The following is a 23,184-nucleotide window of genomic DNA, read 5'->3' on the forward strand; positions in this document are numbered from 1 at the left end:
CCCAGTACTCTCCCAAGCAATACAGAAGAGAATCCAAAGAGAGAGTGTAAGGCCATAAACACGTCTCACATGGACGAACCTGGAGAGGAGAAAGAGGCAGTGATCTCCATTGAGGAAGACCTCAATGGACGTCCATTGACCTCCATGGAGTTCCCTAAAAAGGAACCATGGGAATCTTAGGTTCACACAGAGACCATAGAGATTCCATTGAATTTACTTCTGTCATTCATGAGCTCTGATGAGTATTCTTCCTCTAAAGAGGATGAAGATGTTACTGAAGAGCAAGTTGCTAAGTACCTTGGAGCAATCATGAAGCTAAATGCCAAGTTGTTTGGTAATGAGACTTGGGAAGATGAACCTCCATTGCTCATCAAAGAACTAGATGACTTGACTAGGCAGAGATTACCTCTGAAGAGACAAGATCCTGGGAAGTTCTCAATATCTTGTACCATAGGCACCATGACCTTTGAGAAGGCTCTATGTGACCTAGGGTCAAGCATAAACCTCATGCCTCTCTCTGTAATGGAGAAGCTAGGGATCATTGAGGTACAAGCTGTAAGAATCTCACTGGAGATGGCAGACAATTCAAAGAAACAAGCTTATGGACTTGTAGAGGATGTCTTGGTAAAGGTTGAAGGCCACTACATCCCTGCTGACTTCATAATCCAAGAGACTGGAAAGTGTATGGATGAATCCATCATCCTTGGCAGACCCTTCCTAGCCACAGCAAAAGCTGTGATTGATGTTGATAGAGGAGAATTGATCATTCAAGTGAATGAAGACTTCCTTGTGTTTAAAACTCAAGGATAACCTTCTGTCACCATGGAGAGGAAGCATGAAGAGCGTCTCTCAATATAGAGTCAAACAGAGCCCCCACAGTCAAACTCTAAGTTTGGTGTTGGGAGGCTACAACCAAACTTTAAGTTTGGTGTTGAACCCCCACATTCAAACTCTAAGTTTAGTGTTGGAAGGTTTCAACATTGCTCTGAACATCTGTGAGGCTCCATGAGAGCCACTGTCAAGCTATTGACATTAAAGAAGCGCTTGTTGGGAGGCAACCCAATCTTTACTTATCTATGTTAAATTTCTATTTTCTTTTGTTATTTTATATTTTCTGTAGGTTGATGATCATGTGAAGTCACAAAAACAATTGAAAAAGTAAAAACAGAAGGAAAAATAGAATGAAAAACAGAACACCCTGGAGGAGAAACTTACTGGCATTTAAACGCCAGTAAAGGTAGCAGAATGGGCGTTAAACGCCCAGTCTGGCACCATTATGGGAGTTTAACGCCAGAAATGGGCACCAGACTGGCGTTTAACGCCAGGAATGGGCAAGAAGCTGGCGTTAAATGCCAGAAATAGGCAGCAGCCTGGCGTTTAATGCCAGGATTGGCAGCAAGGGGCATTTTACACGCCATATGGTGCAGGGATGAGAAATCCTTGACACCTCAGGATTTGTGGACCCCACAGGATCCCCACCTACCCCACATCTCTCTCTCTTCTTCACCCATTCACCAATCACCTCAATACCTCTTCCCCAAAAACCCCTCACCTATCAAATCCCACCATTCTCTTCACCACTCACATCCATCATTCATAAAACCCCACCTACCTCACCATTCAAATTCAAACCACTTTCCGACCCAAACCCACCTATAATGGCCGAACCATACCCCCCTCTCCACTCCTATATAAACCCATCTTCACTCCTTCATTTTCACACAACCTAACCACTACTTCTCCCCCTTGGCCGAAATACAAAGCCCCATCCATCTCCTCTATTTCTTCTTCTTATACTCTCTTCTTTCTTCTTTTGCTCGAGGACGAGCAACCTTCTAAGTTTGGTGTGGTAAAAGCTAAAGCTTTTTTGTTTTTCTATAACCATTTATGGCACCAAAGGCCGGAGAAACCTCTAGAAAGAGGACAGGGAAGGCAAAATCTTCCACCTCTGAGTCATGGGAGATGGAGAGATTTCTCTCAAGGGTGCATCAAGACCACTTCTATGAAGTTGTGGCCAAGAAGAAGGTGATTTCTGAGGTCCCTTTTAAGCTCAAAAAGAATGAGTATCCAGAGATCCGACATGAGATTCGAAGAAGAGGTTGGGAAGTTCTCACCAACCCCATTCAACAAGTCAGAATCTTAATGGTTCAAGAGTTCTATGCCAATGCATGGATCACCAAGAACCATGATCAAAGTGTGAACCCGGACCCTAAGAATTGGCTTACAATGGTCCGAGGGAAATACTTAGACTTTGGTCCGAAAAATGTAAGGTTGGCATTCAATTTGCCTATGATGCAAGGAGATGCACACCCATACACTAGAAGGGTCAACTTTGATCAAAGGTTGGACTAAGTCCTCATGGACATATGTGAAGAGGGCACTCAATAGAAGAGAGATTTTAGAGGGAAGCCGATTCAACTAAGAAGGCATGACCTCAAGCCCGTGGCTAGGGGATGGTTGGAGTTCATCCAACGCTCAATCATTCCTACTAGCAACTGATCTGAAGTTACTATAGACCGGGCTATCATGATTCATAGCATCATGATTAGAGAGGAAGTATAAGTTCATGAGGTTATATCCCAAGAACTCTACAAGGTGGCGGACAAGTCCTCCACTGTGGCAAGGTTAGCCTTCCCTCATCTCATTTGTCACCTCTGCAATTCGGCTGGAATTGACATAGAGGAAGACATCCTCATTGATGAGGACAAGCCCATCACTAAGAAAAGGATGGAGCAAGTGAGAGAACCTCACCAAGAGCATGAGGAAACTCCTCATCATGAAATCCCTGAGATGCCTCAAGGGATGCATTTTCCTCCACAAAACTATTGGGAGCAAATCAACACCTCCCTAGGAGAATTAAGTTCCAATATGGGACAACTAAGGGTGGAGCACCAAGAGCATTCCATCCTCCTCCATGAAATTAGAGAAGACCAAAGAACCATGAGAGAGGAGCAACAAAGGCAAGGAAGAGACATTAAGGAGCTCAAGCACTCCATAAGATCTTCAAGAGGAAGAACAAGCCGCCATCACTAAGGTGGACCCATTCTTTAATTTCCTTGTTCTTTATTTTCTATTTTTCGAATTTTATGCTTTTGTTTATCTATGTTTGTGTCTTTATTACATGATCATTAATGTCTAAGTGTCTATGCCTTAAAGCTATGAAAATGAATCCATCACCTTTCTTAAATGAAAAATGTTTTTAATTGAAAAAGAAAAAGAAGTGCATGGATTTCAAATTTTAAAACAGTTTAATTATTTTGATGTGGTGGCAATACTATTGTTTTTCTGAATGAATGCTTGAACAGTGCATATTTTTGAATTTGATTGTTTATGAATGTTAAAATTGTTGGCTCTTGAAAGAATGATGGGAAAAGGAGAAATATTATCTGATGATCTGAAAAATCATAAAATTGATTCTTAAAGCAAGAAAAAGTAGTGAAAAGCTTGCAGAAAAAAAAGGATATATGCAAAAAAAAAGAGAGAGAGAAAAGAAAAAGAAAGAAAAAGAAAAGCAAGCAGAAAAAGCCAATACCCCTTTAAACCAAAAGGCAAGGGTGATAAAAAGGATCCAAGGCTTTGAGCATCAGTGGATAGGAGGGCCCACAGGAATAAAATCCTGGCCTAAGCGGCTAAACCAAGCTGTCCCTAACCATGTGCTTGTGACGTGAAGGTGCAAGTGAAAACTTGAGACTGAGCGGTTAAAGTCGAGGTCCAAAGCAAAAAGAAGAGTGTGCTTAAGAACATTGGACACCTCTAATTGGGGACTCTAGCAAAGCTGAGTCACAATCTGAAAAGGTTCAACCAGTTATGTGTCTGTGGCATTTATGTATCCGGTGGTAATACTGAAAAACAAAGTGCTTAGGGCCACGGCCAAGACTCATAAAGTAGCTGTGTGATGAGTGGATAATTTATACGCTTTTTGGCATTGTTTTTAGTATGTTTTTAGTATGATCTAGTTACTTTTAGGGATGTTTTCATTAGTTTTATGTTAAATTCACATTTCTGGACTTTACTATGAGTTTTTGTATTTTTCTGTGATTTCAGGTATTTTCTGGCTGAAATTGAAGGACTTGAGCAAAAATCAGATTCAGAGGTAGAAGAAGGACTGCTGATGCTGTTGGATTCTAACCTCCCTGCACTCAAAGTGGATTTTCTGGAGCTACAGAACTCAAAATGGCACGCTTCCAATTGCGTTGGAAAGTAGACATCCAGGTCTTTCCAGAAATATATAATAGTCCATACTTTGGCCGAGTTTAGATGATGCAAAAGGGCGTTGAACGCCAGTTCTATGTTGCAGTCTGGAGTTAAACGCCAGAAACACGTCACGAACCAGAGTTGAATGCCAAAAACACGTTACAACTTGGCGTTCAACTCCAAAAGAAGCCTCTGCACGTGTAAACTTCAAGCTCAGCCCAAGCACACACCAAGTGGGCCCCAGAAGTTGATTTATGCATCAATTACTTACTTCTGTAAACCCTAGTAGCTAGTTTAGTATAAATATGACTTTTTACTATTGTATTAGACATATTATGATTTTTAGTTCATCTTTGGATCATATTGATCACGTTTGGGGGCTGGCCATTTGGCCATGCCTGAACCTTCATCACTTATGTATTTTCAAATGGTAGAGTTTCTACACACCAGAGATTAAGGTGTGGAGCTCTGCTGTTCCTCAAAGATTAATGCAAAGTACTATTGTTTTTCTATTCAATTCAACTTATTCCGCTTCTAAGATATCCATTTTCACTTCAACATGAATGTGATGATCGTGACAGTCATCATCATTCCCTATGAACACGTGCCTGACAACCACTCCCGTTCTACCTTAGATTGAATGAGTATCTCTTGGATTCCTTAATTAGAATCTTCGTGGTATAAGTTAGAACCCATGGATGGCCATTCCTGAGATCCAAAAAGTCTAAACCTTGTCTGTGGTATTTCGAGTAGGATCTGGGAAGGGATGGCTGTGACGAACTTCAAACTCACGAGTGCTGGGCGTAGTGACAGACGCAAAAGGAGGATGAATCCTATTCCAGTATGATCGAGAACCTCAGATGATTAGCCGTGCTGTGACAAAGCATTTGGACCTTTTTCACAGAGAGGATGGGATGTAGCCATTGACAACGGTGATGCCCTATATAAAGCTTGCCATGGAAAGGAGTAGGAATGATTGGATGAAGACAGCAGGAAAGCAGAGGTTCAGAGGAATGAAAGCATCTCTATACGCTTATCTGAAATTCTCACCAATGATTTACATAAGTATTCCTATCTTTATTTTCTGTTTATTTATTATTATTATTCGAAAACTCCATAACCATTTGATATCCGCCTGACTGAGATTTACAAGATGACCATAGCTTGCGTCATACCAACAATCTCCGTGGGATCGACCCTTACTCACGTAAGGTTTTATTACTTGGACGACCCAGTGCACTTGCTGGTTAGTTGTATCGAAGTTGTGACAAATTATGAATTAAGATTAGAGCACCAAGTTTTTGGAGCCATTACCAGGGATCACAATTTCGTGCACCAAGTTTTTGGCGCCGTTGCCGGGGAGAGAACAAACAACAAATTTTACAACCTGAGTAACAATATCGCATACCAAGTTTTTGGTGCCGTTGCCGGGGATTGTTCGAGTTTGGACAACTGACGGTCCATCTTGTTGCTCAGATTAGGTAATTTTGTTTTTATTTTATCTTCAAAAATTTTTCAAAAATCTTTCAAAAATTTCTCATCTGTTTTCGAAAATTATTCTAAATTTTTAAGAATGAATTCTAGTGTTTCATGAAGCATGTTGAAGCCTGGCTGGCTGTAAAGCCATATCCAAATTCTTTTGGACTGAGGCTTCCAAACCATCAGCATAGAGGCAAGTTAATTTGATGACTTAGCTGCTGAATGTCTGATTTATATCCTAAAGTTGGCTGGCTATTAAGCCATGTCTAACCCGTGGATTGGAGCTTTAGGCTGACATTGAAAGATTCCTGGAATTCTTATTAAAAATTTTTGAATTTCTTATTTTCTTTTTCCTATATATTTTTTGAAAAAAAAATATACAAAAATCCAAAAAAAAAATTAATAAAATCATAAAAATCAAAAATATTTTGTGTTTCTTGTTTGATTCTTGAGTCAATTTTTAAGTTTGGTGTCAATTGCATACTCATCTTGCATTTTTCGAAAATTGTATTCATGCATTGCATTCATCATGATCTTCAAGTTGTTCTTGATAAACCTTCTTGATTGATCTTCATATTATATTATTTTGTGTTGTATGGTGTTTTTCATATGCATTCATGCATTCATATTGTCTAAGCATTAAAAATTTCCAAGATTGGTGTTTTCTTTGCATTAAAAAATTTTTCAAAAATATGTTCTTGGTGTTCATCTTGACATTCAAAGTGTTCTTGGTGTTCATCTTGACATTCAAAGTATTCTTGCATTCATCACATGTTTTGATCCAAAATTTTCATGCATTGAGTCTTTTTAATATTTTTCTCTTTCATCATTAAAAATTCAAAAAAAAAATATCTTCCCCTTTTTCTTCTCATAAATTTGAAAATTTGAGTTGACTTTTTCAAAACTTTTTAAAAATTTAGTTGTTTCTTATGAGTCAAATCAAATTTTCAATTTAAAAATTTTTTCTTTTTCAAAATCTTTTTCAAAAATCATATCTTTTTCATTTTTCTTATTTATTTTCGAAAATTTTAAAAATATTTTTCAAAAATCTTTTTCTTAATTTTATATCATATTTTCGAAAATATCATCAACAATTAATGTTTTGATTCAAAAATTTCAAGTTTGTTACTTACTTGTTAAGAAAGATTCAAACTTTAAGTTTTAGAATCATATCTTGTGATTTCTTGTGAATCAAGTCATTAATTGTGATTTTAAAAATCAAATCTTTTTCAAAACTAATTTCAATCATATCTTTTCAAAAATATCTTTGTATCTTATCTTTTTCAAAATCATATCTTTTTCAAAAATTTGATTTTAAAATATCTTTTCTAACTTTTTGTTTGTTTCTTATCTCTTTCGAAACTACCTAACTAACTATCCTTCTCTAATTTTTGAAAATACCTCCCTCTTTTTCAAAAATTCTCTTAATTAATTAATTGTTTCAAATTTTAATTTTAATTTTAATTTTATCTTAATTTTCGAAAATCATCAACTCTTTTTCAAAAATTATTTTCGAAAATTCTCTTCTCTCTCATCCTCTTCTATTTATTTAATTACTTACTAACACTTCTCTTCATCTCATATCTCTACTCTCCTCACCCTTGTGTTTGGATTCTCCTCCCTTCTCTTTCCGTACATTACATTCTTTTCTTCTTCTACTCACACAAAGGAATCTCTATACTATGACATAGAGGATTTCATATTTTCTTTGTTATTCCCTTCTTTGTCATATGAGCAGGAGCAAGGACAAGAACATTCTTGTTGAAGCAGATCCAGAACCTGAAAGGACTCTGAAAAGGAAACTAAGAGAAGCTAAAATACAACAATCCAGAGACAACCTTACAGGAATTTTCGAACAGGAAGAAGAGATGGCAGCCGAAAATAATAATAATGCAAGGAGGATGCTTGGTGACTTTACTGCACCTAATTCCAATATACATGGAAGAAGCATCTCCATTCCTGCCATTGGAGCAAACAACTTTAAGCTGAAACCTCAATTAGTTTCTCTGATGCAGCAGAACTGTAAGTTTCATGGACTTCCATCTGAAGATCCTTTTCAGTTCTTAACTGAATTCTTGCAGATATGTGATACTGTTAAGACTAATGGAGTAGATCCTGAAGTCTACAGGCTCATGTTTTTCCCTTTTGCTGTGAGAGATAGAGCTAGAATATGGTTGGACTCTCAACCTAAGGATAGCCTGAACTCTTGGGATAAGCTGGTCAAGGCATTCTTAGACAAGTTCTTTCCTCCTCAAAAGCTGAGTAAGCTTAGAGTGGATGTTCAAACCTTCAGACAGAAAAAATGTGAATCTCTCTATGAAGCTTGGGAGAGATACAAGGAACTGACCAAAAAGTGTCCTTCTGACATGCTTTCAGAATGGACCATCCTGGATATATTCTATGATGGTCTGTCTGAATTAGCTAAGATGTCATTGGATACTTCTGCAGGTGGATCCATTCACCTAAAGAAAACGCCTGCAGAAGCTCAAGAACTCATTGACATGGTTGCTAACAACCAGTTTATGTACACTTCTGAGAGGAATCCTGTGAGTAATGGGACGCCTCAGAAGAAGGGAGTTCTTGAAATTGATACTCTGAATGCCATATTGGCTCAGAATAAAATATTGACTCAGTAAGTCAATATGATTTCTCAAAATCTGAATGGAATGCAAGCTGCATCCAACAGTACTCAAGACGCATCTTCTGAAGAAGAATCTTATGATCCTGAGAACCCTGCAATAGTAGTGATAAATTATATGGGTGAACCTTATGGAAACACCTATAATCCCTCATGGAGAAATCACCCAAATTTCTCATGGAAGGATCAACAAAAGCCTCAACAAGGCTTTAATAATGGTGGAAGAAACAGGTTTAATAGTAGTAAACCTTTTCCATCATCCACTCAGCAACAGACAGAGAATTCTGAGCAGAATCCATCTAGCTTAGCAAATTTAGTCTCTGATCTATCTAAGGCCACTCTGAGTTTCATAAATGAAACAAGGTCATCCATTAGAAATTTGGAGGCACAAGTGGGCCAGCTGAGTAAAAGGATCACTGAAATCCCTCCTAGTACTCTCCCAAGCAATACAGAAGAAAATCCAAAAGGAGAGTGCAAGGCCATTGATATAACCATCATGGCCGAATCCAAGGAGGAAGGGGAGGACGTGAATCCCAAGGAGGAAGACCTCCTGGGACATCCAGTTATCAACAAGGAGTTTCCCTCTGAGGAACCAAAGGAATCTGAGACTCATCTAGAGACCATAGAGATTCCATTGAACCTCTTTATGCCATTCATGAGCTCTGAAGAGTATTCTTCTTCTAAAGAGAATGAAGATGTTACTGAAGAGCAAGTTGCCAAGTTCCTTGGTACAATCATGAAGCTGAATGCCAATTTATTTGGTAATGAAACTTGAGGAGATGAACCTCCCCTGTTCACCAATGAACTAAATACATTGGATCAACTGAGATTGCCTCAGAAGAAATAGGATCCTGGAAAGTTCCTAATACCTTGTACCATAGGCACCATAACCTTTGAGAAGGCTCTATGTGACCTTGGGTCAGGAATAAACCTCATGCCACTCTCTGTAATGGAGAAACTGGGAATCTTTGAGGTGCAAGCTGCTAAAATCTCATTAGAGATGGCAGACAACTCAAGAAAATAGGCTTATGGACAAATAGAGGACGTGTTAGTAAAGGTTGCAAGCCTTTACATCTCAGCTGATTTCATAATCCTGGATACTGGGAAGGATGAGGATGAATCCATCATTCTTGGAAAACCCTTCCTAGCCACAGCAAGAGCTGTGATTGATGTAGACAGAGGTGAATTAGTCCTTCAATTGAATGGGGACTCCCTTGTGTTTAAAGTACAAGGTTATCATCCTGTAAACATGGAAAAGAGACACGATAAGCTTCTCTCAGTACAGTGTCAAATAAAGCCCCCACAATCAAACTTTAAGTTTGGTGTTGGGAGGCCTCAGTCAAACTCTAAGTTTGGTGTTGAATCCCCACATCCAAACTCTAAGTTTGGTGTTGGGAGTCTACAACAGTGACCTGATCACCTGTGTGGCTCCATGAGAGCCCACTGTCAAGCTATTAACATTAAAGAAGCGCTTGTTAGGAGGCAACCCAATTTTTATTTATCTAATTTTATTTTTATTTTTATTGTTCTTTCATTTTTTATTAGGTTCATGATCATGTGGAGTCACAAAATAAATAGAAAAATTAAAACCAGAATAAAAAATAGCAGAAGAAAAATCACACCCTGGAGGAAGGGCTTACTGGCGTTTAAACGCTAGTAAGGAGCATCTGACTAGCGTTCAACGCCAGAACAGAGCATGGAGCTGGCGCTGAACGCCAGAAACAAGCATAAAGCTGGCGTTCAACGCCAGAAATATGCTGCATATGGGTGTTGAACGCCCAGAACAAGCATCAATTCGGCGTTTAAACGCCAGAATTGCATGCAAAGGCATTTTACATGCCTAATTGGTGCAGGGATGCAAATCCTTGACACCTCAGGATCTGTGGACCCCACAGGATCATTTCAGCATCTATGGACTCCACAGGATCCCCACATACCTCCACTCACCTTACCTCCTCATAATCCTATATCACCCTCTCTCTCCATTCACAGTCATCCCTTCTGTTTTCCATTCACCACTCACATCCATACACCCCACCTACCTTCAAAATTCAAAATCTCTTTCCCACCCAAGCCCACCCATATAGCCGAATACACACATCCCTCCATCTCCTCCATATCTTCTTCTTCTTCTACTATTCTTTCTTCTTTTGCTCGAGGGCGAGCAATATTCTAAGTTTGGTGTGGTAAAAGCATAGCTTTTTTGTTTTTTCATAACCATTGATGGCACCTAAGGCCAGAGAAACCTCTAGAAAGAGGAAAGGGAAGACAAAAGCTTCCACCTCCAAGTCATAGGAGATGGAGAGATTCATCTCAAGGGTCTATAGCTCAGTGGTAGAACATTTGACTGCAAATCAAGAGATCCCTGAGATACCTCAGGGGATACATTTTCCTCCACACAATTATTGGGAGCAACTAAGGGTGGAACATCAAGAGCACTCCATCATCCTTCATGAAATTAGAGAAGATCAAAGAGCAATGAGGGAGGAGCAACAAAGACAAGGAAGAGACATAGAAGAGCTCAAAGACATCATTGGTTCCTCAAAAAGGAAACGCCACCATCACTAAGGTGGACTCATTCCTTGTTCTTAAACTTTCTGTTTTTCGTTTTCTTATGCTAAATGTTTATCTATGTTTGTGTCTTATTACATGATCATTAGTATCTAAGTGTCTATGCCTTAAAGTAGTGAATATGAATCCATCACCTCTCTTAAATGAAAAATGTTTTTAATTCAAAAGAACAAGAAGTACATGAGTTTTGAATTTATCCTTGAACTTAGTTTAATTATATTGATGTGGTGACAATACTTTTTGTTTTTTGAATGAATGCTTGAACAGTGCATATGTCTTTTGAAGTTGTTGTTTAAGAATGTTAAATATGTTGGCTCTTGAAAGAATGATGAACAGGAGACATGTTATTTGATAATCTGAAAAATCATAAAAATGATTCTTGAAGCAAGAAAAAGTAGTGAATACAAAAGCTTGCAGAAAAAAAAAGAAGAAAGAAAAAAATAGCGAAAAAAATAGAAAAAGAAAAAGCAAGCAGAAAAAGCCAAAAGCTCTTAAAACCAAAAGGCAAGAGCAAAAAGCCAATAACCCTTAAAACCAAAAGGCAAGGGTAAATAAAAAGAATCCCAAGGCTTTGAGCATCAGTGGATAGGAGGGCCTAAAGGAATAAAATTCCGGCCTAAGCGGCTAAACCAAGCTGTCCCTAACTATGTGCTTGTGGCGTGAAGGTGTCAAGTGAAAACTTGAGACTGAGCGGTTAAAGTCAAGGTCCAAAGCAAAAGAAGAGTGTGCTTAAGAAGCCTGGACACCTCTAATTGGGGACTTTAGCAAAGCTGAGTCATAATCTGAAAAGGTTCACCCAGTTATGTGTTTGTGGCATTTATGTATCCGTTGGTAATACTGGAAAACAAAGTGCTTAGGGCCACGGCCAAGACTCATAAAGTAGCTGTGTTCAAGAATCAACATACTGAACTAGGAGAATCAATAACACTATCTGAAATCTGAGTTCCTATAGATGTCAATCATTCTGAACTTCAATGGATAAAGTGAGATCCCAAAACTATTCAAGAGACAAAAAGCTACAAGTCCCGCTCATCTGATTGGAGCTATGTTTTATTGATATTTTGGAATTTATAGTATATTCTCTTCTTTTTATCCTATTTGATTTTCAGTTGCTTGGGGACAAGCAACAATTTAAGTTTGGTGTTGTGATGAGCGGATAATTTATACGCTTTTTGGCATTGTTTTTAGTATGTTTTTAGTAGGATCTAGTTACTTTTAGGGATGTTTTCATTAGTTTTTATGTTAAATTCACATTTCTGGACTTTACTATGAGTTTGTGTGTTTTTCTGTGATTTCAGGTATTTTCTGGCTGAAATTGAGGGACTTGAGCAAAAATCAGATTCAGAGGTAGAAGAAGGACTGCTGATGCTGTTGGATTCTGACCTCCCTGCACTCAAAGTGGATTTTCTGGAGTTACATAATTCAACATGGCGCGCTTCCAATTGTGTTGGAAAGTAGACATCCAGGGCTTTCCAGCAATATATAATAGTCCATACTTTGGCCGAGTTTAGATGACGCAAAAGGGCATTGAACGCCAGTTCTACGCTGCAGTCTGGAGTTAAACGCCAGAAACACGTCACGAACCAGAGTTGAACGCCAAAAACACGTTACAACTTGGCGTTCAACTCCAAAAGAAGCCTCTGCACATGTAAACTTCAAGCTCAGCCCAAGCACATACCAAGTGGGCCCCAGAAGTTGATTTATGCATCAATTACTTACTTTTGTAAACCCTAGTAGCTAGTTTAGTATAAATAGGACTTTTTACTATTGTATTCGACATATTATGATTTTTAGTTCATCTTTGGATCATATTGATCACGTTTGGGGGCTGGCCATTCGGCCATGCCTGATCCTTCATCACTTATGTATTTTCAAACGGTAGAGTTTCTACACACCAGAGATTAAGGTGTGGAGCTCTGCTGTTCCTCAAAGATTAATGCAAAGTACCACTGTTTTTCTATTCAATTCAACTTATTCCGCTTCTAAGATATCCATTCGCACTTCAACATGAATGTGATGATCGTGACAGTCATCATCATTCCCTATGAACATGTGCCTGACAACCACTCCCGTTCTACCTTAGATTGAATGAGTATCTCTTGGATTCCTTAATCAGAATCTTTGTGGTATAAGTTAGAACCCATGGATGGCCATTTCTGAGATCCGAAAAGTCTAAACCTTGTCTGTGGTATTCCGAGTAGGATCTGGGAAGGGATGGCTGTGACAAACTTCAAACTCACGAGTGCTGGGCGTAGTGACAGACGCAAAAGGAGGATGAATCCTATTCCAGTATGATCGAGAACCTCAAATGATTAGCCGTGCTGTGACAAAGCATTTGGACCTTTTTCGCAGAGAGGATGGGATGTAGCCATTGACAACGATGATGCCCTATATAAAGCTTGCCATGGAAAGGAGTAGGAATGATTGGATGAAGACAGCAGGAAAGCAGAGGTTCAGAGGAATGAAAGCATCTCTATACGCTTATCTAAAATTCTCACCAATGATTTACATAAGTATTCCTATCTTTATTTTCTGTTTATTTATTATTATTATTCGAAAACTCCATAACCATTTGATATCCGCCTGACTGAGATTTACAAGATGACCATAGCTTGCTTCATACCAACAATCTCCGTGGGATCGACCCTTACTCACATAAGGTTTTATTACTTGGACGACCCAGTGCACTTGCTGGTTAGTTGTATCGAAGTTGTGACAAATTATGAATTAAGATTAGAGCACCAAGTTTTTGGAGCCATTACTAGGGATCACAATTTCGTGCACCACTGTGTTCAAGAATTAACATACTTAACTAGGAGAATCAATAACACTATTTGGATTCTGAGTTCCTATAGATGCCAATCATTCTGAACTTTAAGGAATAAAGTGAGATGCCAAAACTGTTCAGAAGCAAAAAGCTAAAAGCCCCACTCATCTAATTAATACTGATCTTCATAGATATTTTTGGAATTCATTGTATATTCTCTTATTTTTATCCTATTTGATTTTCAGTTGCTTGGGGACAAGCAACAATTTAAGTTTGGTGTTGTGATGAGCGGATAATTTATACGCTTTTTGGCATTGTTTTTAGTATATTTTTAGTATATTTTAATTAGTTTTTATTATATTTTTATTAGTTTTTAAATAAAAATCACTCTTCTGAACTTTACTATGAGTTTGTATATTTTTTTGTGATTTCAGGTATTTTCTGGCTGAAATTGAGGGACCTGAGCAAAAATCTGATTCAGAGGCTGAAAAAGGACTGTAGATGCTGTTGGATTCTGACCTCCCTGCACTCAAAGTGGATTTTCTGGAGCTACAAAGGCCCAATTGGTGTGCTCTCAATTGCGTTGGAAAGTAGACATCCTGGGCTTTCCAGCAATATATAATAGTCCATACGTTTCCTGAGATTTGATGGCCCAAACAGGCGTTTCAAGTTAGCTCAAGAATCCTGGCGTTTAACTCCAAAACTGGCACAAAAGCTGGAGTTAAACGCCCAAACTGGCACAAAAGCTGGCGTTTAACTCCAAGAAAAGTCTCTACACATGGAAGCTTCAATGATCAACCCAAGTACACACCAAGTGGGCCCGGAAGAAGATTTCTGCATTAATTACTTATTTCTGTAACCCTAGGCTACTAGTTCTCTATAAATAGGACCTTTTACTATTGTATTCGACACACATCTTTGGACGTTTAGTCCCTAGACCTTGGAGGCTGGCCATTCGGCCATGCTTACACCATTATCACTTTTGTATTTTCAACGGTGGAGTTTCTACACACCATAGATTAAGGTGTGGAGCTCTGCTGTTCTTCATGAATTAGTATAAAGTACTACTGTTTTTCTATTCAATTCACGCCTACTTCTTCTCCAAGATATTCATTCGTTCTTCAACTTGATGAATGTGATGATCCGTGACACTCATCATCATTCTCACCTATGAACATGTGCCTAACAAACACCTCTGTTCTACTAGCAATGGCTTGAATGCATATCTCTTGGGTTTCTGATCTAAGATTGGAACCTTCGTGGTATAGGCTAGAATTATTGGCGGCCATTCCTGAGATCCGGAACGTCTAAACCTTGTCTGTGGTATTCTGAGTAGGATCTGGGAAGGGATGACTGTGACGAGCTTTAAACTCGCGATTGTGGGGCGTGTGACAGACACAAAAGGATCAATGGATCCTATTCCGACATGATCGAGAACCGACAGATGATTAGTCGTGCGGTGACAGCGCATTTAGAACGTTTTCACTGAGAGGACGGGAAGTAGCCATTGACAACGGTGATGCCCAACATAAAGCTTGCCATGGAAAGGAGTATGAATGATTGGAAGAAGGCAATAGGAAAGCAGAGGTTCAAGAGGAACAAAGCATCTTCATACGCTTATCTGAAATTCCAACCGAAGAATTACATAAGTATCTCTATCTTTATTTTATGTTTTATTTATTTTTTAATTATCAATTCTCTATCACCATCTGAATTAGCCTGACTGAGATTTACAAGGTGACCATAGCTTGCTTCAAGCCGATAGTCTCCGTGGGATCGACCCTTACTCACGTAAGGTATTACTTGGACGATCCAGTGCACTTGCTGGTTAGTTGTGCAAAATTGTGACAAAGTGTGATTCACGTTTAAGAGCTCCAAGTCTTTGGTGCCATTGTTGATGATCACAATTTCATGCACCAGTCGTCAAGGAACCGTCTGTAGCCAGGACAAAGGGGCCCCTAAGCACGGTAGGGAGACCGCACCCTCGACACAGGATGAGCCTGGGGGGAAGAGGCGTTGCTGCACTTCTTGTGGGAAGCCAGGTCACACGAAGAGGACGTGTCTGTCGCAAAAGGATATGAGAAAATTCGGTCTCCGAAAGGGATATCAGGCACTCTCGGAAATTCTTCATCGAGAGAGCCCAGTGGGAATCCTGAGCAACCTACTTCTTCGGAGGTATGTTTCGCGCCTTCTGTTATTTTTTAGATATTAATTAGCGATGCACGGTGACATCCAGTAGTTTGGAAAATTGAATAAGGCTCTCTAAATCAATGATTAATTAAACTATATATAATAGGTTGTAATTAATCGAATATGGAATCTGTAGTTATCTATCGTCTCTGAGATTCCCAAGCAGTACACACCGACAGGTAAAGAAGAGTGAACTAGTTTGAAATATGCAGCTGCAATCCTAAGGATAATAGCTGGCCAAAGTTAATAGGATCTATTTAACGTACACAATTTTTGGTAATGTGGGTTGCAATCTCGTCTGCAAGTCTACGTTGAAAGATAAAGTGTGTGTTGAATAATATAAAAATCTTTCTTATTACCTAATTGTTCAATAGACTCGTATATCTTTTCTTTCAGTGATGTATCAATTTTGTATGTTTCAGCACTTTTCGAGTTTTTATTTCATCATCTTATTCAGTGATTATTATTGACACATAAGTTACAAGCTATCAGTATTATGGTATATACAATAATATTGGGTTGTGTCTGGTTCGTACAAACGTAATTTGAAAAGTTATTGAGGATACATGAGAGGGGTATAACATGCAATTTTAGTTTAGTATACATTGTACAGTTGGCACATATATAGTGATAAACGTATCCATTCGGTATAGGTGTCAAGAGAGCATCATGCTTTACTTTGTGGCCTTCATTGCTTCGCATAACTATATTTTTGATAGAATTCTTTCTCATTTGAAATCTATTTTCAATAATTTGCAGGCTGTAGAGGTAGAATCTGGCCTGGGTCTTGCCTGAGGTTCAGACTCATACATACCGAGTCCACTCGAACCAAACGCAACCCACTCGTGGTTACCCCAGTTGAACCCAGGGGAGCTGGCGACGACAACTTCTTCCTTGGGGGCCAGCATATACAACAGTTCTTCGCCGCACCGAGCTGCTCCACACACCACGGCGGCCTTCCTACCCAACCAGCTGCCACAGCAACCTCACCCGAACGCGCTGCCGCTTTCACTCTGACACAATTTAATATTCCAAGTTCTGACGCCTTCCAATTGTGGGTACTTGAGGTTTGCATCTTCCATCGTTTATACCTTGCATAGCTGTATAAACTTATGTCCTACTTAATACCACTACAAATAAGTTTGTAACGTTCTAATGGATCAATGTAAATTACCGATTTTAATCACTTCTTTCAGGATGCGATTGGAAAGTCTTCGTCCGCCAATAGGTTTGGACATCGGTTTTAATAAGCGGGGTAGCACTTTCGAACGAGCCATTGAAGAATCATGTGGTGTTTTACGATGCAGGTTGCGACAAAGGTCTGGCTTTCAACTTTGTTCCTGGTGATTTATAATGTTGGAGATTAAAAGTTGTCCGTAGAAGAGATACATAGCTAGGGTCGTAAGTACAACAGGACTCTTTATTGTAGTTGCTTAATTTTGTGCATCGTATTCGAATGTAGAGGATGGCGCAAAGGATGAGAGTTACAATTTTGCCATCCATGCGCACGCGAAGAGGACGCGCACGCGTGGGGAGCGCTCATGGCACGAACGTAGCGCTCGTTTAAAGAACGCTACTAGGGACGCGTACGTGTACATTATACGTGCAAGCATGATGGAGGCTGAAGATGACAAGGACGCGCATGCGTATGTGACGCGTACTCGTCGATGTGAAAAAACGCAAAGGGACGCATGGGCGTGCGGCACGCATACGCGTGATGAGCATTTAGCGAGCAAGGACGCGCAAGCGCAGTAGACGCGTACGCGTCGGTGAATGAACGCTCTGCTCTCTTTCAGAATGCTACGTTATCCTGGAGCTGCAACCAAGTACCAATCCTGACCCACTTCATCAGAGGCCAAAAGCCCACTCCAAGTACTTGATGACTGAATTGGAAAGTGTATAAATAGAAGAAAATTTGATTTCATTAGAGACTTTTACTTTGGATCTTCTTTTTAGCTTTTCTTTTAGTTTTTAGGAGTCTAAAGAATTCTAGATCTGATTTTATTTTTTGTTCTTCATCTTCTTCTGCAATTTTTTTCTTTTCTGTTTTGATACTAGAGCAATGATGAATTAAACCCCAATTTTATTAGGGGAAAGAGCTCTATTGTAATTCCAATAAATCAATAAAATTCTTCTTCTTCTCAATTCATTTTTGTATCTATTGGATAGCTTCTGTTTTGATTTAGAATTCCTCACTTCGGAAGGAGGTTGAATTCAATTGAATTCTTGTGTGAGCCTCAGAAGGGGAATCACTTGCATTAGAATTGGAGCTCTATCCTTCACTACTCTCTTGATCAACACCATTCGGGAGGAATTGAGATCTTGAGAGTTAGTGTGGCTTATGGATGAGAGAATGTGCTCTAACTCTTCTCATGACAATTAGATCAAGGAATTGGCAAGATTGATTGTGATTAGAGAGATTGAATTGCCAAGAAATTGGGATCCAATCAATTTCAATCCGCCATAGATCTACTCAAATGATCGAGAAAGGAGTTGAGACCCACTTGATTCCTGAAGGACTACAATATCTCCAATCCCTGATGAATCACTTTCTTTGATTTCTTCATTTAGATCTCTCTGATTTCACTGTAATTTACTTTGTTCAACTTTGTTTTGATTTACTGCACCCATTTCCCTTTATTATTCATGCAATTTAAGTTTCCTTGCAATTTAGATTTCTGCAATTTAAATTCATTGCTCTTTAAGATTCAGTTATTTACATTTCTTGCCATTTATGTTTCAGCTCTTTTAATTTCTTGCACTTTAAGTTTCAGTCATTTAAGCTTTCTGCCATTTACTGTTCTGTCAATTTACTTTCTGCACTCTAGTTTTCTTGCAATTCACTTTCTGTTAACTAAATTTCACTCAAATCACCAAATATTAGCTTAACTAAATTCATCACCATACTAAAGTGCTTAATCCATCAATTCCTGTGGGATCGACCTCACTTTTGTGAGTTTTACTACTTGATGCAACCCAATACACTTGTCGGTGAGTTTGTGTGGAATCATTTTTTCCTCATCACCTAGTGCCAAAGAAATACACTCAATGTTGGAAGAAATTTCGAACAAATTAAATTTTGGTTATAGGCCAGAGACCACACAAGTCTTGCTTAAGATGGACGAGACACAAAGAAAGTGTGCTGCATTACCACAGTGAGAATATTGCAGTTGCCTTTGGCTTAACTAGTACAACACCAAAGACCCCACTTCAGATTGTGAAAAACTTGCGAATTTGTGAAGATTGTCATTCCTCCATGAAATTAATATCAAAGATTTACAACCACAAGATAACTATCAGGGACAGGAAGCGGTTTCACCATTTGAGCAAGATTCATGTTCTTGTATGGACTACTGGTAGTTGGTCATTCTATGGTGACTAGCTGACTGCAACTATAGGGTTTCGATTGTTCTAACTATTACAAAACTCCTTTGAGTGTCTTTGAAAAGCAAAGCCTCTGTACTGGTGAGTATAGTTGCTAGAATTTGTACATCAAAAGATCCTTTTTATTGTCCATAACGTAGATGCCTTTTGCACATAACTTGCTCTGATGTAATCTCAAATATATAAACCTCCCAAGAACTATAGTTACTTTTTGTTTTTCAAAATTTAGTTGGCATTTACTGTATAAAATTCTTCTTAATTTACATGTAAACAAATGATCATTATGGTCATGTGAATGTGCCTTAAGTGACTTTGAGAGAACTTTTGTCGTAACTGAGATGTTTTCAAGTACATTCTTGTGCAGAGATTAATAATTTTGGAGGAGAGGTTTTCCAATCAGCATCGAAGATAATTTCCTTAGAATAACTTTTGAGAGGGGAACATACCTCAAGGTTCCCATCTAAGCTGCAACTCTACCATTTTTGTCACACCAGTGGTCTGTAGCTCCAATCACTGCTCATGCATAATATTCCTTATTCATAGAACACCGAAACAAACACCATCCCTTGATGAAATACCAAACCATCTTACTCACTCCATTACTTAAACTATTCCATCCATAGGATAAATCCTAATACCTTGGTATTTTTGGGTAGGAGCAAGATAAAACAGTTTTTCACGTACATTCAACTATGTAATGCTACGTCAGCAAAATAACTACCTTTTACATTGACCACGTGAATGGTTATCCAAATTATATCATATACACCATCCCTTGATGAAATACCAAACCATCTTACTCACTCCATTACTTAAACTATTCCATCCATAGGATAAATCCTAATACCTTGGTATTTTTGGGTAGGAGCAAGATAAAACAGTTTTTCACGTACATTCAACTATGTAATGCTACGTCAGCAAAATAACTACCTTTTACATTGACCACGTGAATGGTTATCCAAATTATATCATATAATGTATTTAAAACAAAGAGCAAGTTAAAGCTCATTACTCAGGTAATATGGACAAAGGTTAGGAATTGCATCATGTGGTATGTTGTGAACATTCTAACATATACACAAAATATTAGTCATAAATAAGTTACCCATATAGAATACATATTTGAAATGTAAAATATATTTTGAAAATGTATAAAACAACACATGTAAATATATACAAATACCCGATAACTAATTTTTGTTGTGTACAAAGCATTTTTTTAATCTCTTTGATACTTCTTCTTTGGAAAGATTTTTGTTCTTCGGCCAGTGTCATCTTTTTTGTTCAATTACAGCAGACCATATTTAATTTTAGCCAATTATATAATGATCTGGTACATTTTCTTTTAGATTGATCGCATTGATTGGCCACTAAATTGAATTTTTTTATCTTTTTTTTTAGAATGGCATTGTAAAGACTAAAGACACACACATTTGATATTATAAAAGCGATTTTGTTATTTATCAAAATATTTTCTGATAAATTAGTGCTAGATCTGGGAGAGAGCTTTATTTTTGTTACTTGGGATCAGAGACTCAGGGTAGCTAATATGAGAAGACTACATGAGGAGGAAAAGGGAACAAATTATGGACTGATTCTATTTTTAATCTGTGGTATATTTATTGGATTATGTTTTTGTGATGTCAGGCATATTCTCAGATACTTTTCTGTCTTTGGTACTGCTATATGCATCAGTTCTTTAAGTAGTGAACCTCTGATTCTTACCCAATGTTTTGGGATTGGTTTTCTTTTAGTTAATGATAAAAAATCTTACTTCTGTTTAAATATAAATTCTATATTTGGAGGGTGAATTTTGTTCATAATTACTGGTCTATAATAATCTTGATTATCTTCCCATTGCATCCTTGAAAGGTGGTTCATAATTACTATGCATCGTTGAAAACTAGTAGGGGCATTCATAATCCAAAGGCATCTTTTGGCATGCAAATTTTCCAAAAGGATAACTGAAAGTATTTTTCTTTTGATTCTCTAGAGCTATGTAAATCTGGTTATGACCAAAATAACCATAAAAAAATAATATTATGCATAACAAACCTGTAATTCTTTCTAATATTTGGTCAATAAAGAAAGTGGAAAATGATTTCTCTTGATTGCATCATTTAAGTTTCTGTAGTCAATGAATATACATCATCCTCTAATTGTTTTGTTCGGAATGAGTTCATTGTAATTATTTTTAACCACACTGATTCTTCTCTTTGTTGGTACAACCTACACAAGTCTAACCTTGACAACATGTTTTAACTACATTCTTCACTGTTGGGGTTGAACATGTAGTTTGTAATTGACTTTCATAAAACTTCTATGTACAGAGGGTAGGACTAATTTCCTGTAAATCAGAATTTTTCCATCCAATAGCATCTTTGTGGCCCTTCAAAACTCTAAGCGGCTTTCCTTCTTCCAAGTCACTTAAAAATGTACCGAGTATAACATGAAGATTTTTTCTCCCATGAAAGATAAATTTAAGTGACTAGGAATCTATTTCAATTCTACTTTTGGTGGCTCCTCCTTCATTGAAGGAGAATTATCGTCAAGCTTTAAATTATCATAGCAAGGTGTAGACACTAGTGGTTGAGCTTCACGAAGTTGTTACAAACTTCAAGATTATGACACTCAGTTTCTTCCACATTATTGTTAACCAAATAAGCTTCCAATGCAGTACCATAAGATGATACTTTAATTTGAAAGAAGTATTTACTCATTTGTCCATAGCTTTCACTCTAAAACATTGTTGAGTTTAAAGAAAAATAGCAATAAATTGATGAGGACAAACAGATTGGGTTGAAAGCCCAAAAATGTGAGTAATGTATGTTTTCATTGTGCAGAAAAATAAAATGTTCAAAAACTAGTCCAGAGCTTCCTTGATAGCACTTATTCCCTTCTTTGGCCCGTAATTAAGTGTTCAACTCTCTAAACAAGCAATTACTTTTCTCTTATAACCATAACCCATGTCACTAACTTTAAATTAAGGAGAAAAAGATGTTTCACAAGCAAAAAGATATGTTCAGATTAGGTTTAAGCAAAGTGAAAAAAGGTGGATCACCAAACTTATGCACCAAAAGGGAAAAAGAGGAAAAAGTCAAAGATTGAAGGCAAAAGAGAAAAATAAAATTAGATTTGGTTCAGAGGCAAAACAAAGAAAGCTATCATCTTTATGGAATCATTCTAACTTGTTGAAACTACCATCTTCTAACTGCACATTTTTGGGCAAGAAAAAAAAATAGAAGTTGTTTTACTCCCTTATAAATTAAAGGTCACAATTGAAACTTGGAGCCAAAGAATAGATCAATAGTTCAAATTTTTGAAGTGAAAGAAAAAGGAAGAAAGAGAATCAACTAGGTAAAGATTAAAGCCAACTCTATAATCCATGAAATCATTACTGTTGTCTCATCTCTTATCTGCGTCTCTGATATAATTTATGGGAAAGAAGAACAAAGTCAAAGATGTTCAACCAAACTCAAGTTTTGGAAGCTATAAGAGTAAACGACTAAAAATTGAAGTAAGTAGAGTTAGCACACTATTTGAGTCTTCATAGCTTTTTAGCTATAACTTCTTCTCCTTTATGATTTTACATTGAATTTTCTATTCTTCAGTTTTATCCTTCTTTGTCTTTTTAATCAATGGAAAAATGCAAATATGTGAGATATTAGTCAAAGCCATTGAGAAAAAATTCAAAGAAAGTAATCATGGAGAAAAGTCAAAAAATTATTTCGATCTCTTTTGTATGTATTGTTTTGTATTTATGATACTGAGAAGATTCTCTTACTAAGTTGGGTGAGCACTTAGATGTTGAAAATCTAAGAGTGAACCTAGCTAAATCAAATTAGCTAGAAATTTGGTTTGTCCTTGATAGGATTAAGTTGAATAATTGGAAATTGGTGTTTGTAAATTTTTGAAAAGATAGTAAAAATTCTACTACTGTTGTGGTAGAGACTGGATGTAA

At 37.7% G+C, this 23,184-nt stretch overlaps 1 non-coding gene across 1 annotated transcript; it reads right to left on the reverse strand.

Moving 5' to 3' along the window:
* Positions 1-7,937: 7,937 nt before the first annotated feature.
* Positions 7,938-8,045, reverse strand: LOC112787059 (small nucleolar RNA R71). The gene has a single exon (XR_003194495.1). It is a non-coding gene; the product is annotated as a small nucleolar RNA R71 (small nucleolar RNA).
* Between the last annotated feature and the right edge of the window lie 15,139 nt (positions 8,046-23,184).

This window comes from Arachis hypogaea, chromosome 20 (assembly GCF_003086295.3).
Source record: "Arachis hypogaea cultivar Tifrunner chromosome 20, arahy.Tifrunner.gnm2.J5K5, whole genome shotgun sequence".
NCBI lineage: Eukaryota > Viridiplantae > Streptophyta > Magnoliopsida > Fabales > Fabaceae > Arachis > Arachis hypogaea.